General features: G+C 42.0%; 1 non-coding gene across 1 annotated transcript; it reads left to right on the forward strand.

Moving 5' to 3' along the window:
• Window positions 1-4,899: 4,899 nt before the first annotated feature.
• Window positions 4,900-5,006, forward strand: LOC133255526 (U6 spliceosomal RNA). Its single transcript, XR_009738962.1, has one exon. It is a non-coding gene; the product is annotated as a U6 spliceosomal RNA (small nuclear RNA).
• Window positions 5,007-10,973: the final 5,967 nt, after the last annotated feature.

The raw sequence follows: 10,973 nt of genomic DNA on the forward strand, positions 1-10,973 counted from the left end.
TGATTAAGAAATGACAAGTCCCTGGATGCAGCAGAGCAGAGCAGTTGGCCTGATGGTGAAGAAGACCAGCCCCTGACTACAGCGAGGACCAGGCACCCTCCTCCCTTCCCCAGCTCATCCCCACTCACCTGGATCTCTGAGGCACATCCTCATGCCAGGGCCGAAGGATCTTTCTGGAAATAGATCTCATTCCGTTTCTCCACAGCTTATATACTGCAGTGGCTCCCTATTGCCCTCCGGTTCAAACTCCTCCTTGTGCGGGGTCCTCCGTGAACCTCCGTCACCTGCCACTCCTCACCTCGTCACCCCACTGGATTTGCAAGTCCCTAACCCCTGCACGCACCTCCCCTCCTGTCCTTTGCCCTCTGCTTGGAACACACTCCACTTCCTCCACGTAGCCTACTCCTATCCTCCTTCCTTTTTGAAAAAAAAGAAAAAACTACAAGTTATACAGACAGAGATTGCATGAAGCACATATGAAGAATTTAGGGAAAAATTATTCAAGACAAGCATCCTGGATTCCCCCATCCCGGAATCCTCTTCTGTGCCTCTCCAGAAACAGCCCCAACTTGCCCCCACTTTCCCTGCTTTTCTTTTCTTTTTTTTTTGTTTTTGATATTTATTTATTTTATTACCACAGATCTTAGTTACAGGGCTCAGGCTTAGTTACTTTGAGGCATGTGGGATCTTGGTTACCGGACCAGGGATCAAACCCAGGTGCCCAGCACTGCAAGACAGATTCTTAATCACTGGACCACTAGGGAAGTCCCTCCTTGTATTTCTTTATGGTCTCACCATCTATGCATATATTCCCTAAGCAGTATCTTATTTCTGCCTCCTTTTAAAATGTTGCATTCGTGACTTGATTTCCACCCCCCAACATTGTGTTCGTGATCCAAGTTATTGAGTGTAGCCATAAATTCATTTCCTTTCCTTGCTGATACTATTCCATTGGACCACAAGTCTTCTGTTCTGCTGATGGACATGGACTGTTTCCTTTGTGGGCGCTGAGTACCAGTGATACTGCTGGGCACATTTTTGTACACACAGACCAGAGCATCCATGTGCATGGGCAAAAATTTCCTCTAATTGCCATCCCCAGGAGTAGAGCGCTACCACCCAGGCCATGCAACTACTTCAGCTTCCTACATACCGCCAGTGGTTTTCCCAAGTGGTGGTACCAGTATGCACCTGCATTAGCAGCATGTGTGGTTTCGCTAATTCATCTTCTCTGCTCCTGTGTCAGTTTTGACCACTGCACTGCAGAAAAGGAAAGGAAAGTGAAGTCACTCAGTCGTGTCCGACTCTTTGCTACTCCATGGACTGTAACCTACGAGGCTCCTCCATCCATGGGATTTTCCAGGCAAAGGTACTGGAGTGGGTTGCCATTTCCTTCTCCAGGGAGTCTTCCAACCCAGGGATTGAACTCAGGCCTCCCGCATTGCAGGCAAATGCTTTACAGTCTGAGCCACCAGGGAAGCACTGCAGAAAGTTTTGCCCTCATCCTGAAAGTCTGGATTAGATGCTTTTGTGCTCCTTTAGCACCTGTGCTCACCTCATGGCCACACGAGTCGACCCTATGGCATATGCATGACAGATGTGAAAAGATGCGGCTCAGATCCCTAGCTGCTGGCCCCTGGGACCCCCTGCTCCACTCGTGCTAAGACCACACGTCCCTCAGACTGCTCCCAGCCAAGGACTGAGCACAGTGAGGGTACCATTCCAGGCTCAGTTCTATTACCCCCAGGACTCCTCTGATGGATGACGCGGGCTCAAGGACTTCTCAGTGAGCTGGCACGTCCTTTCTTGGAATTGCACTGCAGCACAACGCTCTCTGTCCCCACCTCCTCTCCCCCACCTTGCACAGATGTACTGTAATGCAATCTGAAAGCTCTCCCACCTTCTCTGGTTCCCTCCTTCATAGGTCTGTCCTTGATAGGCATTTCCTCCAAGAAATCTCTTACGTGAACATGTTTCTACTCTCATCTGAGGGCAGAAGAAAATTGCTCGGCCCAACCTGGATACCTCTTTTATTTCCATGGGTGTAGTCCGAAACTGTACTTCCTTAATTAAAAGGTGTGGCCAATGTGCAGCAGTGAACGAAGGAGCTAAGATTTTCTTTTCAGGAGGAGAAAGCAAAGTCTCCTCCTAGGTCATTGGCTCGGGAATGCTCTGACCTCTCATTCCACAGTTCAAAATCCTCTGAGCACAACCCCACCTATCAGACTTGTGAGAATCCTAGAAAGGGGAAGGGGCCAGTCATCAGTGGCCTCTCAGCTGGCTCCTGTGATCCCCACCTACTGGTGGTATACTTTAGATAATTCCCTGTCCTTGAGTGTGAGCCAGATTTAAAGACTAGCTTCTAGAGTAGTGAATACAGCAGAAGTGACAGAACATGACTTCAGAGATGAGGTTATAGAAAGACTGAGGCCTCCATTATAGTCTCAGAGATGGAGTAGAAAAGACGCTAGGTTCTGTATCAGAAGACTTAAGTGTAGTTTTTCTCTGTGTGGCATGGCCAATACTGATAATACCTCTTTTCATCTTAAGTTCTTTATCTGTTAAAAGGAACAATAAAAAAAAATTAAAAAAAATTTTAAAAAAAGGAACAATAATACCCAACTAGCTCCTATTTTTGTTTTATACAGGAAGTTATATAAGAGAAAACTTTCATTGAATGTTGCTCTATCTACCTTTTTTGGACCAACACAATGATCACAGCAATCTGATGAGTGGATACTGTCATCATCCCCATTTTATAGATGAGTAAACTGAGGCACAGAGATATTAAAGAATTTGCCTAAAGTAATATCTGGATAAGGGAAAGGCTACCCACTCCAGTATTTTGGCCTGGAGAATTCCATGGACTGTATAGTCCATGCGGTTGCAGAGTCAGACACGACTGAGTGATTTTCACTTTTCAAAATAATATAGCCAGTGGGCTTGCCTGTTGGCTCAGCAGTAAAGAATCTGCCTGCAATCCAGGAGCTGCAGGAGATGTGGGTTTGATCCCTGAAGAAAGACCCCCTGGAGAGGGCACGGCAACTTACTCCAGCATTCTTGCCTGGAGAATCCCATGGACAAAAGAGACTGGTAAGCTACAGTCCATAGGGTCACGAAGAGTTGGACATGACTGAAGCAACTTAGCACGCAGGCACGATATAGCCAGTAGTGCTGGAGCCAGGATGTGCCCATAAGTAATTTGGCTCCAGAGTCCACATCATGAACACAACCCTATTATCTATGGGTGAAAGCACTTTATCTAAAACATTATAGGAATATAAATCATGCAGTGACATATTGGTGTAAAGATAGACACAACAACCATCGGAGCAGAATAGAGTTCATAAACAGACCCACACACATATGGTTAACTGATTTTCAACATGCTTGCAAAGGCAATCCAGTGGAGAAAGGATCATCTTTTCAACAGATGATTCTGGAGAAACTTAATGTTTTTATTTGAAAAAATGAACCTCAATCAGTACCTCACACCATAGGCAAAAATTAACTAAAAAAATTTATCATAAACCTATTTAGGTAAAACTTAAAGCTATAAAACTTTCAGAAGAAGAAAATCTTTGTGACCCTGAGTTAAAGATTTCTCAGTTGCAATACCAAAAGCACAACTCATAAAAGAGAATAGTAATAAACTGGACTTTATCAATATTTAAACCTCCTACAACTTGAATAGACATAGTTAAAAAGCAAGCCAGGGACCATGAGAAAATATTTCCAAGTCATGTGTATGATAAAAAATTGCGTCCAGAATCTACAGAGAAACTTGAAACACAACAGTAAGAAAACAACTCAGTTTTAAAAATGGACAAAAGATATGAACAAACGCTTTGTCAAAGAAGATGATGAATGAGCTCGTGAAAAGATGTTCTTCATTAGTCATTAGGAAAATGCTAATTGAAACCACAGTGAGCTACCACTCACTACAATGGCCTGAGTTTGTTTTTTAAAGCAACTATTGGTGAGGAGAAGGAGCAACCGCAATTCTCCTGCATTGCTGATGGGAATGAAAATGGTGCAATCATTTTGGTAATTCCTTAAAATGTTACATATAGACCCAGCCTAAGGCCCAGGCCTTCTACTATTGGGTGTAAATACCCAGTGTAAATACCTTAGGTGTAAATACCTAAGATGAATGAAAACATATGTCCACATGAAAAGACCTGTATAAATGTTCATAGCAGCTTAACTTGTAATAGCCAAAAACTTGAAACAACTGAACAACTCAGATGACCTCAATAGACAAATAAATTGTGGTATGCTCATGCGATGGAATACTACTCAGCAATAAAAAGAATAAGAGTGAGCTATTGATCTGTTCAACAACATGGGTGACTCTCATTATGTGGAGTGAAAGAAACCAGACAAAAAGAGTACATACTGAATGATTCTGTTTATATAAAATTGTAGGAAATTCAAACCATAGTGACAGAAAACAAATCAGCAGTTGCTTGAAGGCTTGAAGTAGAAGTGAATGAAAGAGTCTATGAAGGGGCATAAGGAAACTTTTGGGAGGAGATAGATATATTTATTATCTTGATTAGGGCAATGGTTTCATGGATGTATACATATGTCAAAACTTAACAAATGTGTGCAGTTTTGCATATCAATTATAACTCAAAAAAGCTGTAAAGCATAAATCACTCACAACATTATTATAGCCTAAGAAGTAATTGTAAGTCATTGCCTGACTTACCTCTTCCCTCATCTTCTGCTTCCTCTTCCCCAAATTCCTGGATAAGGAGTCAAGACCATATTTACCTCTGGTATTCATATCAATTAAGGAAGGAAAAAGTCCATGTGGAAAGAATTTTGTTAAGTTCTACAGGAGATACAAAGTTGGATAAGAAATAGTTCATGTCTTCAAGAAGTTATAATCCAGTGCTCACTTCAGCAGCACATATACTAAAACTGGAACGATACAGAGAAGATTAGCATGGCCCCTGCACAAGGATGACACACAAATTCGTGAAGCATTCCATATTTTTAGAAAAACACCAATACAGTATACTAACGCATATATATGGAATTTAGAAAGATGGTAACGATAACCCTGTACGCGAGACAGCAAAAGAGACACAGATGTAAAGAACAGTCTTTTGGACTCTGTGGGAGAGGAAGGGGACGGATGATTTGGGAGAATGGCATTGAAACATGTATAATATCATATAAGAAACGAATCGCCAGTCCAGGTTCGATGTATGATACAGGATGCTTGGGGCTGGTGCACTGAGATGACCCAGAGGGATGGTATGGGGAGGGAGGCGGGGGGGGGGGGGGGGCGGGTTCAGGATTGGGAACACGTGTACACCCGTGGCAGATTCATGTTGATGTATGGCAAAACCAATACAATATTGTAAAATAGTTAGCCTCTAACTAAAATAAATAAGTTTAAATTTTTAAAAAAGAAGTTATAATCCAGATAGAGAGGATATAAGTATGTTTAAAGTTAAATTATCTAACAAAGTATAAATATCAATTCTAAAAAATAGAAAACATTTAAAAAGAGAATGATTAAATGCCTAGTGAAGCATACAGGCAAACGATTTCCAAAGAGTTACTTTGAGCTGGGATGGTTCAGGAATGTTTCGTGTAGGATGTGGGATCTGAGCTGGAATGTGAAGAATGGGTAACATTTAGATAGACAGGAGAAGTAAAGAGAATAAACATAAGATGTTTTGATGGGGTCAGAGGATGGTGACATTGAGTGAATAAGTTGGATGGGAAGAAAGGCTTTTATAGAAGAATCACAGAATTTAACTGTTCAAAAGTAGAACCAGAGTTGGAGGGTCTTGAGTGTCAGGCAGTCTAAACTCCCAGCCTTTATTTCATCTTAACATGAAGAAGAACTTGTGAACTAGTGAATTTTTCAGGGTTGGAATCATTCAGCAGAGAGTATACAAGCATTAGTGAGGAATATAGAACAGAGATAACTTCCTTGAACAGACAAGTTCTTCCCAATCACAAGACATGGGTCACAAATTCACAGGCTTTTCAAGAATCATTAGGGGTGGCCCTGGAAATTTGTCTGATAGTTATCTTGGTTCCTCCTGGAGGTGGTGCCTGACTTCCACGTGAGAGTCAACAGGGACCTTATTTTTCCCCTAATCCACCCTGCCTTCCTTCAGCCAGGGAATGGATGATCTAGGTGCAACCATAAGACTCTCTCCCATGATTCTGACTCCTGAATGAATGACTCAGGGACATGAGGACCAGTTAGAAGTCATTCATCATTCTGGTCAAACCTTGGTCTGCTCCATGGCTGTGGCTTTCTTCCTGCTAACCAGCACTCCGGATACTATCGATCCCTGGCCAGTACTCTGTGTGCTTAGTTGCTCAGTCATGTCCAACCCTTTACCACCCTTTGGACTGTAGGCCACCAGGCTCCTCTGTCCTTGGCATTTTCCAGGTAAGAATACTGGAGTGGGCTACCATTTCCTTCTGCAGGGGAATCTTCCCAACCCAGGGATTGAACCCTCATCTCCTGTGTCTCCTGCATTGTACGCAAATTCTTTACCTGCTGAGCCATTGGAGGCCAGTACTCTGGTATATGGTTAATTCTGTGATTTCCCCCCAAAATACCATTCGAGCAAGTTTTGTTTTTGCCTAAGACATGAGAGTCTGTTTCTATTGCTTAAAGCCAAGAACCAGAACTGACATGGAAACCTTTGGATCTTAGTGCTTCACTTCCCTACATGCTTTACTGGCCTTACTTCAGCCACCTGGGATCATATGGAGCAGATGGAGCTATTGTCTTTTCCACATGAGTTCTTCCTAAGTCTTATGACAGCTCTCCAACCTATCCTAACCTTTTCCCTCCCTAGGCTAAATGGTCCATGTTCTTTTGGGCGTTTCTCATTTCATATGAGCTGGATTGCTTCACTAGCCTGCACACTTTTTCCAAGGGTACTTCACATTCACATTTAGACCTCTGTGACTCAATAAATCTTTGTTGAATGAGTGTTTCACGAATTTAAAGTTTTCCTTTTGGCTGCACTTCCTTTTGTAGAAAACTATGTAAAGACTGTGTTATAGTTAAGGGACTGGCTCAGCTACTGAAACATAAGTCAAAATAATAGGGACTTAAAGAAAATGGTTTATTTCTCTCACATGGAAAGGTCTAAATGTGAGTAGGTCTGGGGACCCTAGCTCTTTCTAGATTTTTGATCTCTATTTACAATACATGACTTTCATCTTGAGTTCCGGCATGACTGGACCTGCTGCCAGAACCACGTTCAAATTCCAGGAGAAAGAAGGGAAAAAGAAGAAAGGGACATTCCTTTAAGGAATGTTCTGAAAGTTACTCCTGTCATGTCCACTCCTTTTTTAATGGGTCAGAACTTAGTCTTATGGCCTTGCCTTGCCTTCAAGAGGGGCTGGGAAATGTAGTTTTTGCTGGGAGAGAATGGTGAACTAACAGCTTTAACTACAGACCATGTAATGCAATTTGGGGATCTCCCAGTAGATTAAGTATAATGAGATGCTATACAAGTCACAAGTGGTTAATTGACTGTAACTTTCTTACACCAGTTCTGGGCATTTTGCAAGTGAAGAACTGACTCATTGGAAAAGACCTTGATTCTGGGACAGATTGAAGGCAGGAGGAGAAGGGGACAACAGAGGATGAGATGGTTGGATGGCATCACCAACTCAATGGACATGAGTTTGAGCAAGCTCCGGGAGTTGGTGATGGACAGGGAGGCCTGGCATGCTGCAGTCCATGGGGTTGCAAAGAGTTGTACATGACTGAGCCACTGAACTAAACTGAACTGTCAGAAGTCACAAGTGGTTAATTGACTGTAACTTTCTTATACTCAGCATTGGGTATTCTGCAAGAATTATCAGGCCAGAGTTACTCTAATAAATGAGTTTTAGGTAAATGCAATTTTGTGAACTTCTCAGGGGACCCACCTTGGACCAGTACTTATAACCCTAAGGTCAGATCCACACCGGAAAGTTCCTCTCATTGAGACAACCAAGTAGCCATTTCTTTTTAAAATAAAACCCTTGAGTTTGCTTAGTATGAAGTGTATATTTTCAGGCATATTATATAGCATTTTTTGGTTACAAATAATAGAAACGGACTGTTTTGTTCAGAAGGGAGAGATGAATTATTATTAGTGTACCAGATGTCTCCCAAGACTCAAGGCTATGTGCAGCTGACTGGGCTTCAGGAACAGACTAGAACCCAAATGCTCCCCATCTATCTTTGCTTCAGTTTCTCTGCCATGAGCTTGATTCTTCTGTCTCTAAAAGGACCCTTTGCCCCTGCTCTCCAGTCTCCAAGAGTAGACGAGAGCTAGTCCCAGTTCCTACATATGATCCTTCTAGCCACCTAGAGAGAGTCTGAGGCTCTCTTTCAACTGGCACTCTTATTAACCTTGCTTAGGTTAGTGGTCACCTTGGACCAAGGTGGACCAAATCACATCATTATGACAGCTAAGATACCTCTGAACTCTGTAGCTATGGGGATTTGGAGTGGGGAGAAACAGTATGCAGCCAGGAGAAGCCTAGACAAGCATCCCAATAGGCATCTTGTGCGCCCATGTGTGCGTGGAGGAGTATCACAAGCAGAATGAAATTTACAGATATGACCGTGAGACTATGACACAGACAAACTGGAAACATGATGTAATGGGGTTAGGGAGAAACTGAATCTCCCTCAAGACATTCTTGGTTGTAAATAACAGAACCTATCGAAAGGCTCATAAACATGGCACTCGAGATTTTTGTAACATCTGATGAAGGCTTTTACGTGTCAAGGATCAGGCTTCCCTGGTGGCTCAGTGGTCAAGAATCTGCCTTCCAGTGCGGGAGACATGGGTTCAAGCCCTGATCTGGGAAGCTCCCACGTGCCACAGAGCAAATAACCCTGTGCACCACAACTATCGAGCCTGTGTTCTAGGGCCCGTGAGCCACAATTACTGTGCCCATGTGCCTCAGCTACTGAAGCCTGAGTACCCTAGAGCCTGTACTCTGCAACAAGAGAAACCACCGCAATGAGAAGCCCATACATCACAGCTAGAGAGTAGCCCCCTCTCGCCACAACTGGGGAAAGCCCACCTACGGCAACGAAAACCCCATTACAGCCAAAAATAAAATAAATATATGCAGAGAATCACCTATACCTACTTGTTTTAATTAATATTCAAATTGTTGGATTTTTTTAGATTCCTGGAACTTATTTATCTTAGATTCCTTGTACTTTGGAGAAGGAAATGGCAACCCATTCCAGTATTCTTGCCGGGGAAATCCCATCGCAGAGGACCCTGATGGACTGCAGTCCACGGAATCTCAAAGAGTTGGACATGACTTAGCAAATGAGCATGCCTAGTACTTACTTATCTTATAACTGGAAGTTTCTGCCTTTTGGCTACCTTCATCCAATTCAACTTCCCCCAGCAGCCACCCCTGGTAACCACAAATCTATATTTTTGTCTATGAGCTTGTTTGTTTGTTTTTGAGGTGTAATTGACCTACAAAACTATGCTATTTCCTGTTATACAACATAATGAGTTGAAATTTCTATCTATCTCAAAGAGATCACCATAAGTCTAGTTATGATCTGTCAGCATATAAAAATATTACATAATTACAAAGATATTATAATTATTCTCCACATTGTACATTTTATATGTGTGACTCATTTATTTCACAAATGGAAGTTTGTACCTCTTAATTTCCCTCACTTATTTCTTTCCTCCCTCACTCTCCCCTCTGGCAACCATCTGTTTATTCTCTATAACACTGTTTCTGTTTTGTTCTGTCTGTTCATTTGGTTTATTTTTTCAGATTCTCCATATAAGTGAAATCGTGTAGTATTTGTCTTTTTCTGCCTGATTTGTCTCACTGAATATAATACTCTGTAGGTCCAGCCACATTGTCATAAAGGACAAGATTTCATTCTTTTTTATGGCTGAGTAATATTTCACACACACACACACACACACACACACACACACACACACTCCATATCTTCTTTATCCATTCATCTATTCATGAGCATCTGGTTGCTTCCACAACTTGGCTATTGTAAATAATGCTACAATGAACATAGGGGTGCATATACCTTTTCATATTAGTGTTTTTGTTTTCTTCAGATGAATACCCAGGAGTGGAATTGCTTGATCACATGTTTGTTCTATTTTAATTTTGGGGTGGTCTCCATACTGTTTTCCATAATGGATGCACCAATTTACATTCCCACTAACAGTGCATGAGGACCTGCCTTACTCCAAATCCTCTCCAGCACTTGTTGTTTCTTGTTTTTTTTTTTTTATAATTGCCATTCTGACAGGCATGAGGTATTCTACACTAATGGAAGTTCAAAGAAAGCTGGAGTAATAATACTTACATCAAGCAAAATACATTTTAAAACAAAGACTGTGACAAGAGACAAAGAAAGATATTATATAATGATCAAGGGATCAACCCAAGAAGAAGGTATAGCAATTGTAAATATATGTGTACCCAACATAGGAGCACCTAAATACATAAAGCAAATATTAACTGACAGAGAGAAATTGACAATAACACAGTAATTATAATAGGACTTTAACACCCCGCTTACATCAATGTGACATCAATGTGACAGATCATCCAGACAGAAAAATCTAAGGAAACACTGGTTTTAAACAACACATTAGGACTTCCTCAGTGGTCCAGTGGTTAAGAATCCTCCTGCTAGTGCAGGGGACACAGGTTCAATCCTTGATTCAGGAAGATTCCACATACCATGAAGCAATAAAGCTCATATGTCACAGTTGCTGAGCCTGCTCTCCAGAGCCTGTGAATTGCACAAACTACTGAAGTCTGCATGCCCTGGGGCTCGTGCTCCACAGCAAAAGAAGCCACCACAATGAGAAGCCCATGCATTGCGATGAAGGCCCAGCACGTTAGACCCAATGGACTGTATATGTAGGGAGACAGCATTTCATTCAGAAGAATACACAGTC

Source organism: Bos javanicus, chromosome 1, assembly GCF_032452875.1.
Source record: "Bos javanicus breed banteng chromosome 1, ARS-OSU_banteng_1.0, whole genome shotgun sequence".
Classification (NCBI taxonomy): Eukaryota; Metazoa; Chordata; class Mammalia; order Artiodactyla; family Bovidae; genus Bos; species Bos javanicus.